The sequence below is a fragment of the Squalius cephalus genome (assembly GCF_949319135.1).
Source record: "Squalius cephalus genome assembly, chromosome: 3".
Classification (NCBI taxonomy): domain Eukaryota; kingdom Metazoa; phylum Chordata; class Actinopteri; order Cypriniformes; family Leuciscidae; genus Squalius; species Squalius cephalus.
Genome location: NC_137124.1, coordinates 58648416 through 58661454, shown reverse-complemented (window position 1 = coordinate 58661454; position 13039 = coordinate 58648416). Strand labels below are relative to the sequence as shown.

The 13039-nt window shown below is 39.4% G+C and overlaps 1 protein-coding gene across 2 annotated transcripts in view; it reads left to right on the top strand.

Annotated features, from left to right (window-relative positions):
- ankrd11 (ankyrin repeat domain 11) overlaps positions 1-13039 on the top strand; it is a 145772-nt gene that overhangs the window by 37760 nt on the left and 94973 nt on the right. For both annotated transcript variants that reach the window (XM_079864978.1, XM_079864977.1), the window contains exon 2: positions 4887-4968. The gene's annotated coding sequence lies outside the window, so the exon portion shown is untranslated. The remainder of the gene's footprint in view (positions 1-4886; positions 4969-13039) is intronic.

The window sequence follows — 13039 nt, the reverse complement described above, 5'->3', positions numbered from 1 at the left end:
TGTTTTTGAATTTCGTAAGAAAATGGACCGTGGACGTAATTTGAAATCTGAGACTTTGTTGAATATCAGTAGTAACAAAGCACAAAGATTATTGCGATTTATTCATGGATGGGATGCGCGCAACAATGTTCCATTAATTCATCAACTGAAAACAGGATGACTAATCGATTCTTGGGATTTAAGAATCGATATCGTTTCGTAAAAATGAGAATCAATTAAAATCGAGAAATCGATATTTTTTACCCAGCCCTACTGGTTATAGTGGTAATTTCATGTCTTTTTTTAAAAAATAAGTGTTTGTTTGCCACAAAGTTTTAGTTTTCCTTCATCTTTACACTTTTAGTTTTACAAATAACATTAAAATGGGATCATACTTACAGCTTTAAAGTGCTGGAAAAAGTGTGTTTGAATTTCACTCTTAAAAGGTTGTACGAAGAAAAAAACACTTCAACTATTTCTGCCACAATACCATGGTTACAGTTAGCATTGCTATATTAAATCCACGTTGAATGTTGGTTATTTTTGGATTGAAAGTCCTTTATAACTTGTTCGTTCATGGCACGATGTTTCTCCTGGTGCTGTTTGATCTGATATCTGTGGTTTACAACAGAATTCTGTGCTGAATTTGAACACTTCCCAACTAGATCTCGCTGTGATGTTATTAATACTGCGGCGAATTTAAATGCTTTCTCACCGGATCTCCCAGCGCTGTGTAGTAACGGCGTCACGTGATCAAAGATGGGCCTGCAAGTAAACCTATTCTGAGTTCGCGCTGATTTTTCTGAAATGCAACAGAAATGGCAGCTCTTATCAGTTGGGTAAGTTACCACCAGTGCGACCTCTAACACAATTTAGTTGCACCAGCAGGAAAGCCCTGTACTATGAAACTTACTTTACCTCCAAACTGGGCCCAGTCCAAAAAGATTAAATGAAGTGAAGCTGCAAAAACGGCAGTAACTCAGTGGTGACCCGATCTTCTGCTGGTTCCTGGTTGTGTGGCTTCTGCCGTTCTACAAAAGATCCAAATGTTACAAGCAAATGGATACAGTTTTATTTTTACCAAGGTAGCTTTTTTTAATGCCATATTTCAGTTTTATGAATGTGTAATCACAGAGTAATTCAGGCTTGGGCTTGAGCCTTTAAAAAAAGCCAAATTATGAAGGTTTTTGTAAACATTGTAAGTGGACTACAGGGAAAATGAAAATAAAACTATGTTCATTAAACACTGCTTCAACATCTGAAGGCAAAATGCTGTTAGTTTTACAAATCATATAAATAAAAATGTCTTTTTAGTGTGGACTTGATTTTACCCATCATAAATCGATTGGATTGTGACTGAATGAGACAAGCCAGACTGAATGAGAGTTTGCTGAAACATTGCAGAAGTAGCGGTTCTGGGTTTTGTCTGCAGGAAATCAAACTTGAGCCCATTTACTTTTAGTGCACATTACTAGCCTTCTGGTTAACAATTAATAAATGCAAGTTAATCCACAGAAAACAAACAAAGTCAGCCACTACTTCGGGTTCATCCTAATAAAAAATACAAAAAATCTTTATTTTGATGATTGAAAAAAAATAAAATAAAATAAAAAATCTTTATTTAATGTTGCTTTTAAATGAGTCCCTGTTCTGTCTCTTTTATGTTAACAATGTTGAGCATGATTGGCTGGGCTTCAGCATATTTTTAACCTGTATGTGTTAAACCAGTTGTTTTTCACAGGGTCTGCTTGTTTTGCCTGTTTTTTGGTTGTTCATCATAGCCCGATGGTCAGGATGTGGCAAGCTTGGCGGGTCTGTCCTCTGCAGGAAAGTTTCTTTCCTTTGTGAAAGCATTGTGAAATCATCCTCTTTCGTCCGCACACATAAACAGCCCATTTGACTGGTGATTTTTAAAGGGCTTTAAAAGCTCTCCTTAGGCCTCGAGTTTCCTTTTAGGGTCAACAAAGCAAGACTCTGAGCAGGACAGGAGAGAACAAGAGAGACTGATTCACCAAATAAACCCTGTAAACTGGTCTGGGAGACTTAATCTTCCGTACCAGCTGTTCTCAAACTGGTTTTGACAAACACTTCAGCGACATATCTTGTTTTTACTAAATTACTTGGTTTAACCATGGCCAGTTGATGTGTGTTTGAGCAGGCGGCGCGAGCTACTCTTGTTCTCTGTATTCAGAGGATTTTCTTGGTAAGATTACGGTCTCATTTTGAAGCCCCATTAAGAGCGAGTTCTCTCCACTCAGGATTAATCCAATCTGGCACATTCCTGTTGGGAGAATCCTGTCTGGTCCTCCCAGACGCGCCATCTGAGTGAGGACTGCCCTTAATGTGGACTCTCCTGTCCTCACTAGCCCCTTTCACACAGCGCGTTGATCCTGGGAAATTGCTGTTAAATTGCTAGAGTGCCTTCTGTGTGAACGCAAACATGTCCCGGGAATGATGCCGGGATCGATCCCAGGATGGGGACCTAGTAACATTGCCGGGATCAGTTCCGGAACGCGCTCTGTGTGAACAAAAGCCGTAATCAATGCCGTAAGAGGTGTGTCGTAGTGATGACGCTGAAGCTGAGATCGTTCGCCAGCTAGTGAAGCGGTACGTGATGCGCTAGTGTGATCGAATCAGAAAAGAAATGCACAAGCAAATAAGCAAACTTAAGACGCTGCTGAGACATTACGTCACATCGATGTCACCTGTCTTTACGGGATGTGTGTGAACGCACTCACAGATTCCAGAAAATCACTGGCAGTGTGAATGAACCAAAATCAAACGATCCCGGGACACATTAGCCTATCCGTGTATTTTCCGGAATCTCTGTGAAAGGGGCTTTAGTGACTGGACCCAGTGCTCTATTATAGTCAGCTGATCAAATTTTTGATCTTTTGCATAAGATGACAACTTGTTGCCCAGTGTTTTTGGTACAATCATGAATGATACCTCTAATTGTGTGAGTTTGTGAGAGCTAGTGTGCTGTTTTTCTAAGGGTGTATTCACACCGGTTTTGTTGGGTTCGAGTGAATCAAACTCAAGTTCGTTTCCCTCCCGTGAGGATCTTTTGGGCCGGTGTGAATACAGCAATCGCACTCGGTGCGGACCGAACAACCATAACGAGACCCGGCTGAAGAGGTGCTCTCGGTACGGTTCGAATTCTGTCCAATGAATGGATGACCTTAGCACATATGGTCCGAACCAAAGCAATTGAACTAGCGGACTTTCCTGGTATGAATACACACTTAGTGATCTAACTTGCTATTTTTGCCTGGAAGTCAGTGTTTTTTTTTGTTTTTTTTGTTTTTTAGATCTGTGGTTAACAAGCTCAAGATATTTGTGTTTTATTCTACGATGTGACATCAGTGAGACCCCCTTGTGTGTGTATTTTTTAAAGCCTTTTCTTGTCTTGAAAAAGGTGGTTTCTGACATTAAATGTCATGATAGTGAACAGAAAAACTCATCTACTCACTAGTCCGCTTTTACGGTCTCATTGTGTTTATAATTAATCATGTTCTTGCTAATTATTCTAACTCAGACTTTCCGAGATAATTTTTTTTTTTTTTTTTTAAAGACTCAAGTTGTCGGAAGCAATAGTGATGGTCATGCAACCGTGGAGTGGTTCGTTTTATAGCCTACATTTAACTTTGTACTTTTGTGTTTAGACTTTTAAATTCATAAATGTTGTTAATTTGTGAAGATTATTGAACAAACACATGAAAGAATCTTTTGTTGGTCAAAGAACTTATTTTCTGCAATAATCCAAAAGCCAATCAAATAATCCTATTGGGTTTGTGTTGAGGGAACCAGGGTGATGCTAACTTCTGAGTTATAGCAGACCAATAGGAGAAGTGGTAAAAGAAACGCCACTGATACCAGTAAGCTCAACTATATTAATAGTGCATCACTATTCAATTCTCAAAAGGGGCATTTATTTTGACTCAGCTTTAGATTTTTTTCTTCAACTTTTGTGTTTGTCTCATAATATTAAGCTTTCCAGTCCGTTACGGGGTACAGCTGACTGACAGTCGTACAGTAGACATTGCTGTCAAGCCTTGAATACCACTCTCTTGTTGCAGCTGTTGGCATGTAACTTGTGGGATTGGGTGACAGCATCGTAGCAATGTGTCCATTGTATCCCAGCACACCAACTGTCCCCTGAAATCGTGATAAACCAGTTCCCCATAAATGCTCTGGACCTCTGACGCCAAAACACAAGGGTTGAAACCTCTGTTCTTTTCCTTGTGTGTGTTTGGCTTGATCTGGCGTTTCATGCTCTGAGTTCTGGAATAAATACAGTAAAATAGGGGCGTAACGAACCACTCATGTCACGATTCGATACATATCACAATACTGAATTTGCGTTACGTATTATTATTATTGCGATACTCGAGATATGATAAAAGGTTAAGAAAAACTGTACTGTTGATTAAAATGCTAAATTTGGTATTACATTGTGTGTGTAAATGAATAGGCTTGGACTTGGTGCTGAAACCCAAAGCACAGGACAATAGAGACACCAGAATAACAATATTCATGATTCTGAAGCTGAAAATACAGAGTTATTTTATATGAATATGTTTGCACTCTTTCACGGACTAGATTTATTTAATATAATGTAGGCACTTTTTACTGGTGACAAGATATAGGCATTATCAGGACCCACAAATATTCCCCCATTGCATTATTATACATTATATTCAACATTAATATAGTAGTTTAATGTAGTTCTGACACTAAAACTCTGAAAACTGGAATTTTTTTCATCGCACAGTAATTTTTTTATTTTGGGTGAACTATCCCTATGCGATATATTGAGGCACGATATTTTGTTACAGTGAAATGAATCTGTGTCTGAAAAAATAACTCCTGTGGAGACTAATCTATCTTTCATTTTGCTTTCGCAGGATTCCTTGGACTTCACAGCCACATCTTCAGCATTTTTAGCTGGATTTTAACCTTTCCCATCCGAAGACGGCCATGGAATCGGTAAATCCCATCTTTCTTTCTAGTTGCGGCTAATAATGATGGGTTGACTGTTACTGGCCAGTTCCTCGTTTTCGGCGCTACAGTTGGTTATGAGTAAACACAACTGATGCTGAAATATCTGTGTGTCAACGCCAGTGACTTTGTCTGCATTGGGATGTTTATTCTGAATTATCTTGAGATATTGTTTTTAGCTAGTTTGGGAATCCTGACTATGGGCTTTGAACTCTTGGGTTTTCCTTTGGTTATATAGTGTGTATGTTTGAACATGCAGGTTTTATATGTGAATGTGTGTTTGTTGGCGCCGATGCTAGTACCGACAGGCAGGTGTACGGCTCAGCTCTGGAATGTGTGTGTTAAGAGCAGGGCTTATTGCATGCCTGGGCCCTGCCTGCCACCGCTTTTGTTAAAGGTTTTTGTTTTTGAGTGTGGATTTGCCTTCTCTCTGTGATGTGTGTGTAGAGGCTGTTGTTTAACTGGGTCACTGCTTGCACTGCTTCCCTCTCCAGCACACAGGTCATGTGACCATGCTTCTTCATCAGTAAGCAGTGCCAACCCATGAGTCTGTAGAGTCTGTCTTTACTCTCCACCATGAAAGCTAACATAGCACAGGCAATATGCTGTTGTGTTCTAAGAAATGCTTGAGAAATGAGTTAAATCACCTAAAAAAAATCAATGCTTTCATCACTTACTCGCCATTTTAAACCAAGACCTTCCTCTGTAGAACACAAAATTAGTTTTAACAAAATGAAGTGCCAAATGCGACAGATAAGCATCATATGATCTGTGCGTTATGTTCCAGCCTTTAGACAGTATTATATAACTTTGTTGCAATTTTAGTGATATAATCGCACAGTAAATCAATCATCACTGGCTTGTGCAATGAGATCAGCAATGACAACAGTCTAGAGAAGTTTTTCTCTTCTTTGCTCCACATGACTTGAGTCAGACAGGAGAGAATATGTTGTCTTTAGGCATGTGATGGTATCAAAGTTTCATGTTGCGATAATTGCCAAATCTTTTATCACGGTATGTGGTATTATTACAGTATTGTTAACTAATGAATTAACTTAGAGCTTTACTGCAAAGTGTTACCGGACAATAATAAAGAATCAGAACATTTTCAAGGGCATTTCATCTAGCATGTTGTAGTCCAGATTAAAATGTAAAAAATGATGAATAATGAATAAATAGCCTATTTAGTCTTTAAGTATTTGGTGTTGTGATAAACACCACTGTGATTACACAAGTATGAATGGCTGTTGAAGTGTAACATAAGTGTTCAATAAGCGATTGAATGTCTCTCGTCAGGGATTGAATGCGGTGTTGTACATTTTAACCAGATGATGGAAAAGTATTATTGAAATGCATTCCACATTTGTTTTTTTAATAATTCATAATAAATAATTATTCACTGTTTTAAAGTGCCCTCAATAACAATACCATGCACGTTCATTATCGTGATATATTGCATTACCGTTTATGGGCACATGTCTAGTTGTCCGTGTTTGTCTTTTGGCCGCCGCTGATGATTGACAGGACCGCTAGGTTTAAGGGAATGCACCCTTTGACGGAAATGAGTAGAGCGGTAGTGTCAAACATGAGTGTCAAAGTAAAGTAAAAACCTTTAAAATGTTGTATTGATACATAATATTGATAGTTAGTGATAGATGGATCGTTACACCCCTTTATTTACAGATGATCACGTCCACCACAGCTCTCACTTTCAAAATGCAACCAGTGGTATATCTGACACTGCCATATCTGAATATGAAATCTGCAATGGAGGGGAAGAGCATTAGTGAATAACAACTTGTGTATCACTGTTCGGATGGTTTCATATTGCTTAAAAATATTCTGCTTATCTCTTTTTATGTTCCACCTAAACGCATTCAGATTTTCGAACGAATTTTTTGTTTTCTCCCTTGATCCTTGAAGTTTTGTACGTAGCATGAGACTGCCACAGAAGTGAATGCCTGTTCTGCTTGGCATACAGGCTGACAGATATAAACAGCAGCTAAGATCCGTTTTTACCCTCGGAAACACTGATAAAGTCCTCCATTTTCTGTGTCCCGGTGGAGCTCAGAGTTCTTCTGGTGTTTACCTCAGAAATCAGGCCATATCTGCTTACCGTCAGTAGAAACTAAGAAGACTGATCACAAAGCTCATTATGCCGGCAGCGTGCTCTGTGTGTGTGTGTGTGTGTGTGTGTGTGTGTGTGTGTGTGTGTGTGTGTGTGTGTTCGTGTCGCGCCCCCCCCCCCCCCCCCAAACCCCTTCCACTTCTCATGTGATGCCAGTCACATGGTTTCCAGGCACCCAGAGCAGTAACTCAGAATCAGATTTTATTTTTAACCACTCTAAATCCACCGCCATGCTTATGGTAAGCACAGGCTCTTGCTTCGGCCCTCTCCACCTCCATTTCCCCTTGAACCCTGTGCACCACGTACCAAAGATCTGATCATATTTGCAGCATTATCTGCTGACTGCAACAGGGGCAGCGTTTGGCACCGCGTCAGATGAAAGCTGCTCATTACAAGCACGTTTTCCTTGTGCTCGCCTCTTTCTAGAGCAGCTCCGTCCCTCAGTGAGATTAGTCTGCAATATTCCGGTGGGGGAAACGCAGCCTTGCCAGTCAAATTACATAACTCTCATAGCCAGGCTTGAGACAACTATAGAGGCTTTGTTCCCAGGTTCCTCCACCTCCTCCTTTCCCCTCTCGGCGGCCCACATGTTAATGTGGTATTGAAAGAGTCTGTGTGCTTCGAACAGGCTCAGCTCTGTGGTTGGAGAGCAGAAAACTTGCATCATTAACGTACACATGCTCGTATGCGAGCACGGAGATTAGAGGAGCAATCGGGCTCTTCCTGTGAAACACAATTTGGGTTTTGCAACTTGGACAGAAGTAATGAGGCCTTCTCTGCATTTTGAGCAATGCAGTGTCACTTTTATAGTGATTAACACTTTATCTCACAGTGTCTTTGTTACATATGTTACATTACCATAGTAATAACAGTAAATTATGCATAGTTACATGCAACTAACCCTCAACCAAATCCTAATCCTAACCCTATAGTAAGTACATGTAGTTGCTTAATATTACTCAGTGCTTAAATATATAATTATACTGTAAGAATGACACCTTAAGATAAAGTGTAACCGTTGAGTCTTGCACTGGTCTGTTCTGGTGCTAATATGAGTCAATATCGAGCAGAAATGAGAAGTCTCACTGCAGAAGCGGCTCTGTAACACGTGCGATGCAGGATGAGGCTGATTTGAATCTGAGTTGGTTGCTGTGTTTCGCTGTATTGACACATTAAAGATGGGTATTCTATGACTGCAATTTGCATACTGATGAGAAAGCAGCTTTGTTTTGCTTAGAACACATTTCAACATTGCCAGGGTTTGTACAAATGAGCCAAGAATAAAGGTGCGATCAAGTTTACCATTTGCTCGGCGAAAGTTTACGAGTGAAATCCAGTAATTCCGATAGGAGTTTCTTACTCATTTTCAAGTTGGCCGTGTGAGTTTGCTGTGCCGGCCCACAGAATGCTGCTTGTTTGGAAAGTGAAGATAAGTGAGAAGTGCGTCATAAATCTCACCGTTATTTACAATGGAAGTTTTAATTTTTGCATGGAAATTTGTTGCAAATGTTGACTGCACATTTAGGCTGGAAAAGAAAGTTAATTATATTTACCATGTAGTTTGTATTAGTTTAGTATTAGGAATTTAATCTCAAAATGAATTCATTGTATTTGAGTTTGCACGTAAGCTGAATGCATAAGCCTTCATTTTTTATTCCTCTTCTGTTGCACAAGGGGGTTTTGAGCAGTATTAGCATGCAGAAACATGCATGGATGCTCTCTTCACTAATCCACCGGAAATAGTATACCATCTGGGTACTTTTGGCATACTGTGTTCAGCGTGATTTGGGATGCACTGTAGGTCCTGGCAGTCATTGCTCGGGTTTCTCATTGGTTGCATTGCATTGCATTTCATTTAATTCCGTCTCTCCCAGTCAGCTCAATGCTGTAATATACTCAGCTTAGGCCAGACAGCCTGAGAACGTGTTCAGAGCACAAGTTCAGAGGAAGTGCTGTAGGTTGCGTGTGGTTGTGGGTGTGGTCCTGTTCCTCCAGATTGCATGTAGCACTTGTGTGCAAGGAAGTGCAGCTTTAAACTCTTCGCTTGTCTCATCATTCATCTTCCTTCTCTTTTGGCGATGGAACGGACGTGTCCATTTAGTAAATGAAGAGACGCTCGTATCTAGAGGGATGTGCTGCCAAGACTATAGAGCTGGCGTTTGTCCTTCTGCTTATGTCCCAGGCTGAGCGAGATCATAAAATCTCTGAGACTCATGATTATGGGTGTCTCATGGCTATTGGGAAGTTAAGACGAGGAACAAATCATAGGAGTACTGTGGTGGGATGGTGAAGGGTGTGATTTTTGGTATGTCAAATCATCGTGCACAAAATGTTGCTCGACCGATGTTTTGTCCTTGGTCTAATTTTAGTACACAAATCAAAACTAGATTGCATTTGCCATCTTTTTTTTTTTTTTCATGCAACCACCTGATTTGTTGATACTCTTGTGAGTTAGTCATATAGTTTTATCTCCAAAAGATGTCTTGTTTTTGTGGTGCAGGCTGAAAAAGAAAGCAAATTTTTAGGTGTTTCCCCCAGGCCTAGTTGAGTCGCTACAGGTCTCGAGCTTCAGACCGTGATGCCGTGCTATGCTTTAACACAGCATCAAATAAACACTAAGCCCACTTGACAGACAAGAGGCCCAATGAACTACAAAACCCAATGGAACAAATTAGATTTTTTATGTTCTAATCTGAGCCAAAGAGCCCTCCCATGGTGCCTCGGGGCAGTCATGATTTTAGCATGCTGGTTCAGCGGCATGGCTCTCCGGCACGGTGATTAAAGAACACGGAGAACTGCGGAGATGTTGCATTGTTTTCCATAGACGCCCTTTCAACTCAATCTGCGAGCCGTAATTGGTTTCTTTGTAAATGTAATGTTTTATCTTTACTGTGACAGTACAATGGAGGAAGTCCGTGTCCTTTTCCTAATATAGGAAGTGTATGAAATGCACAAAGCTGGCTTTAAGTTTAAACGAAGAGTTCCCATCCAGCATTTATCATGGCAAATCAGTTTCTCAGGTCAGATAATGTTACATGTTCTCTTTATTAGTGTTGTCACGACAAACTTCGATACGATACCTTTTTTTATACCACAGGGAAAGCCTTAAGTTCTTGATAATTTAGGTAATTTTCCTGCAATTGCTTACAAACCACAGGGAGGCTTTGTTTGAAACTGAACTAAATTTACAAAAGACAAGTACATTGCAAATGATAGCACAAAGAAGTTAAATTAGAGTAAAGAGATAAATGAAATAACCATGGCTTTAAGTTTTTCAGGTGGGTCTAACAGTAGGCTAGTATTCAGGTAAGAAACACTACAGTAATTAAATGTAAAAAATAACACTGGGCAGTCTTCATTGTAAAAACATAATACAGATCAATGCTTACAATTAAAGTTTACAAGAGCAGCAAGTGATTTTCTTTTTGTTTTGTTGATTAGCATGACAGACAGCAGCAGGTTTATTAGGCTGCTGTCACTTTAAGAGCTTATGCGCTGTCTTTCTCAACTATATCCTTTCCCAAACTGACTGTTATTACCTGAATACTCGCCAAGATGGCTATTTTGACACCATGTTGTGTGTATTTGACCGTTTAAGCACAATACAGCACAAAACACACACAATTTGGTACTTGCGAGCTGTTTGAGATGCAGATTTATGTGCACGCCACTTATAAATCAGTGGTGTGAGCTTGAAAGCCGCATGAATGTGTAAAATTATGTGCAATACAAGCACTATTCAACCGGAGTCTATAAGACGAGTGAGTGAGAGGAGGCGTGTGTGTCAAATTGTAGATCGAGTGAGAAGTGAGCAGCTATAGAGGTATTGTGTATCGATAGATACTGCAGAAAATTAGTATTGAAGCCGTTTCAGATATTTCAGTATCGATGTATATCAATATTTTTGACAACACTACTCTCCATAAGTTTATAAAGACTCACATATCTGAAGTGTCACAATTGTAGAATCGTTAATTCCTGAAAAAGAGAAGAACTAGTATAAATCTGAGCTTGTATGTATGCACTCCTGCTCTCCGCACCCCCTCCTCTTCATTCCTCAGTGACGTTTTGGTTTTCCCCCTGCTTCCTTGCATTTCTTCTCCTCCTCTACACGAGTGTCACTCTCACTGGCAGAATCACCATGACTCTGCCGTATTTCCTGATCTCTGTTTGATTTTGGGATTGACAGCAGAATTCACTACGTTTACAACATTGATGTCAACATAAAATCAATCACAATAGGCCTCAATGTACTGTTCTGGTATTATTGTGAATAATTCATCCATCCATGTTATTCCAAAGAATTCTTTTGTTGTAATCTTTCATAAAAATCGAATAACTTGCTCACCAAGTTTCTCATGATGAAGTTAAAGAGAAAGCATTACATTTCCCAACTCAGATCTATCTTGTATTTAATGTGAGAGTGTTTTTTTTTTTGTCTGTCAATGATTTCTTACACCGTATTTGAGAGCTTTAATCGCAGAGCACGTATTTTGAGGAGCTGCTCCGTGAGATGAGAACTTGTTCGCCAGCTTCTGACCATAATGACCTTGTTTTCTCATTGTTTATGTTAGACAGGCTCTGGTTTCAGGAAATAGTGCTGTTAACATTTTGTTCAGATATCTGAACTCCTGTGAAAGGGCTGAGTCTGTGTTCAATAGGCCTGCAACATGAAAGCCCAGCACCGGGGCATCGAACCCATCCCGGCCTCAGTGACCCTCCCATCAATCCCTCGTCTGCTCTCAAGACTGTCCTTGTCTACAACCCTTCAGTGTGCATGCATGCTGTTTTCTTCTCTCATTAGAGGTGCTGACCTTTGCTCACTGTGATAATTTCATGTGAAAACAAGGAATCGGCTGAGAAAAGCTGCTTGTGACTTCAAATGTCCAGTGTCCTGTTGTGTAAATAGTCATATGTTGCATTAATCAGCATGTGGCATGTTCTGTCAAAGCTTACGGTCCGAACTGTGCTCGCTTACTGGCGTTAGCCTTGAGCATACTCAACATTATATGAATGCAAACACTTTTAGCTGTATAAGCTTTATTTCAGATTTTTGCTTTTTGATATTACACCACAGTTCATAAACCAACACAAGCAAGCACACTTTTCATTGCCATAAAGGGCGCCATAGCTGATGTTATCATAACATGCATTCTTTCATATTAAGAAGACATTTTAAGTGTGTTGATCAAGCATTTGGATCCATTTTGCAACTTGTACAGTAAAATTTAATAATAAAAATAGTACAAATTATCACAAATATAATTTAAGGTTTATCATGCATTATAAGTAAACTTCTGTTGTGCATCAAATTGTTGAATTTTCATTTTGATTAACAGTTTAGTTAGTCTTTTATATGTAAAGTTTTATGCATTCCTTATGCACTGTTTGTGATCTTGCCTTTGTATTAAATCACATTGTATTTTCATAGACCACACCCTAGTGTCTACACTACGAAAGCAATCCGTTCTAATGCGTTTTTGACTACCTTTGGAAGTACTTGAACGTGGACAAGCTCAAAACGTTTTAGATCCCGTTCACGTATGATCCGCTCGAGCTGAACGTATCTTAACACCAGAGGTAAACGGGGCTAAAGGGATGACAGCCTAATAAACCTGCTACTCTTAGACCCACCAGAACAACTTAAAGCACGGTTTACTTCATTTGTGTATTTATTTGTGCTAACATTTGTATTGTTAATTTGTTCTTATTGTATTACTGTTTGTCTTGTTTTGTAAATTCAATTCTTGCTTGTGCTGTGTGAAAGCTATCGAATCTAAATAACTCCATTTGTAAAAGCATAAATGCATTGAGTGAGGTGAGATTATTGTAATATATGTAGCCTAATTGATCAATCTTTATATGGGAATAAATGCCTAAATTTAAATCTATTCTTTATAAAGTGATTGTGTCGAAGTGTTAAAATATCGA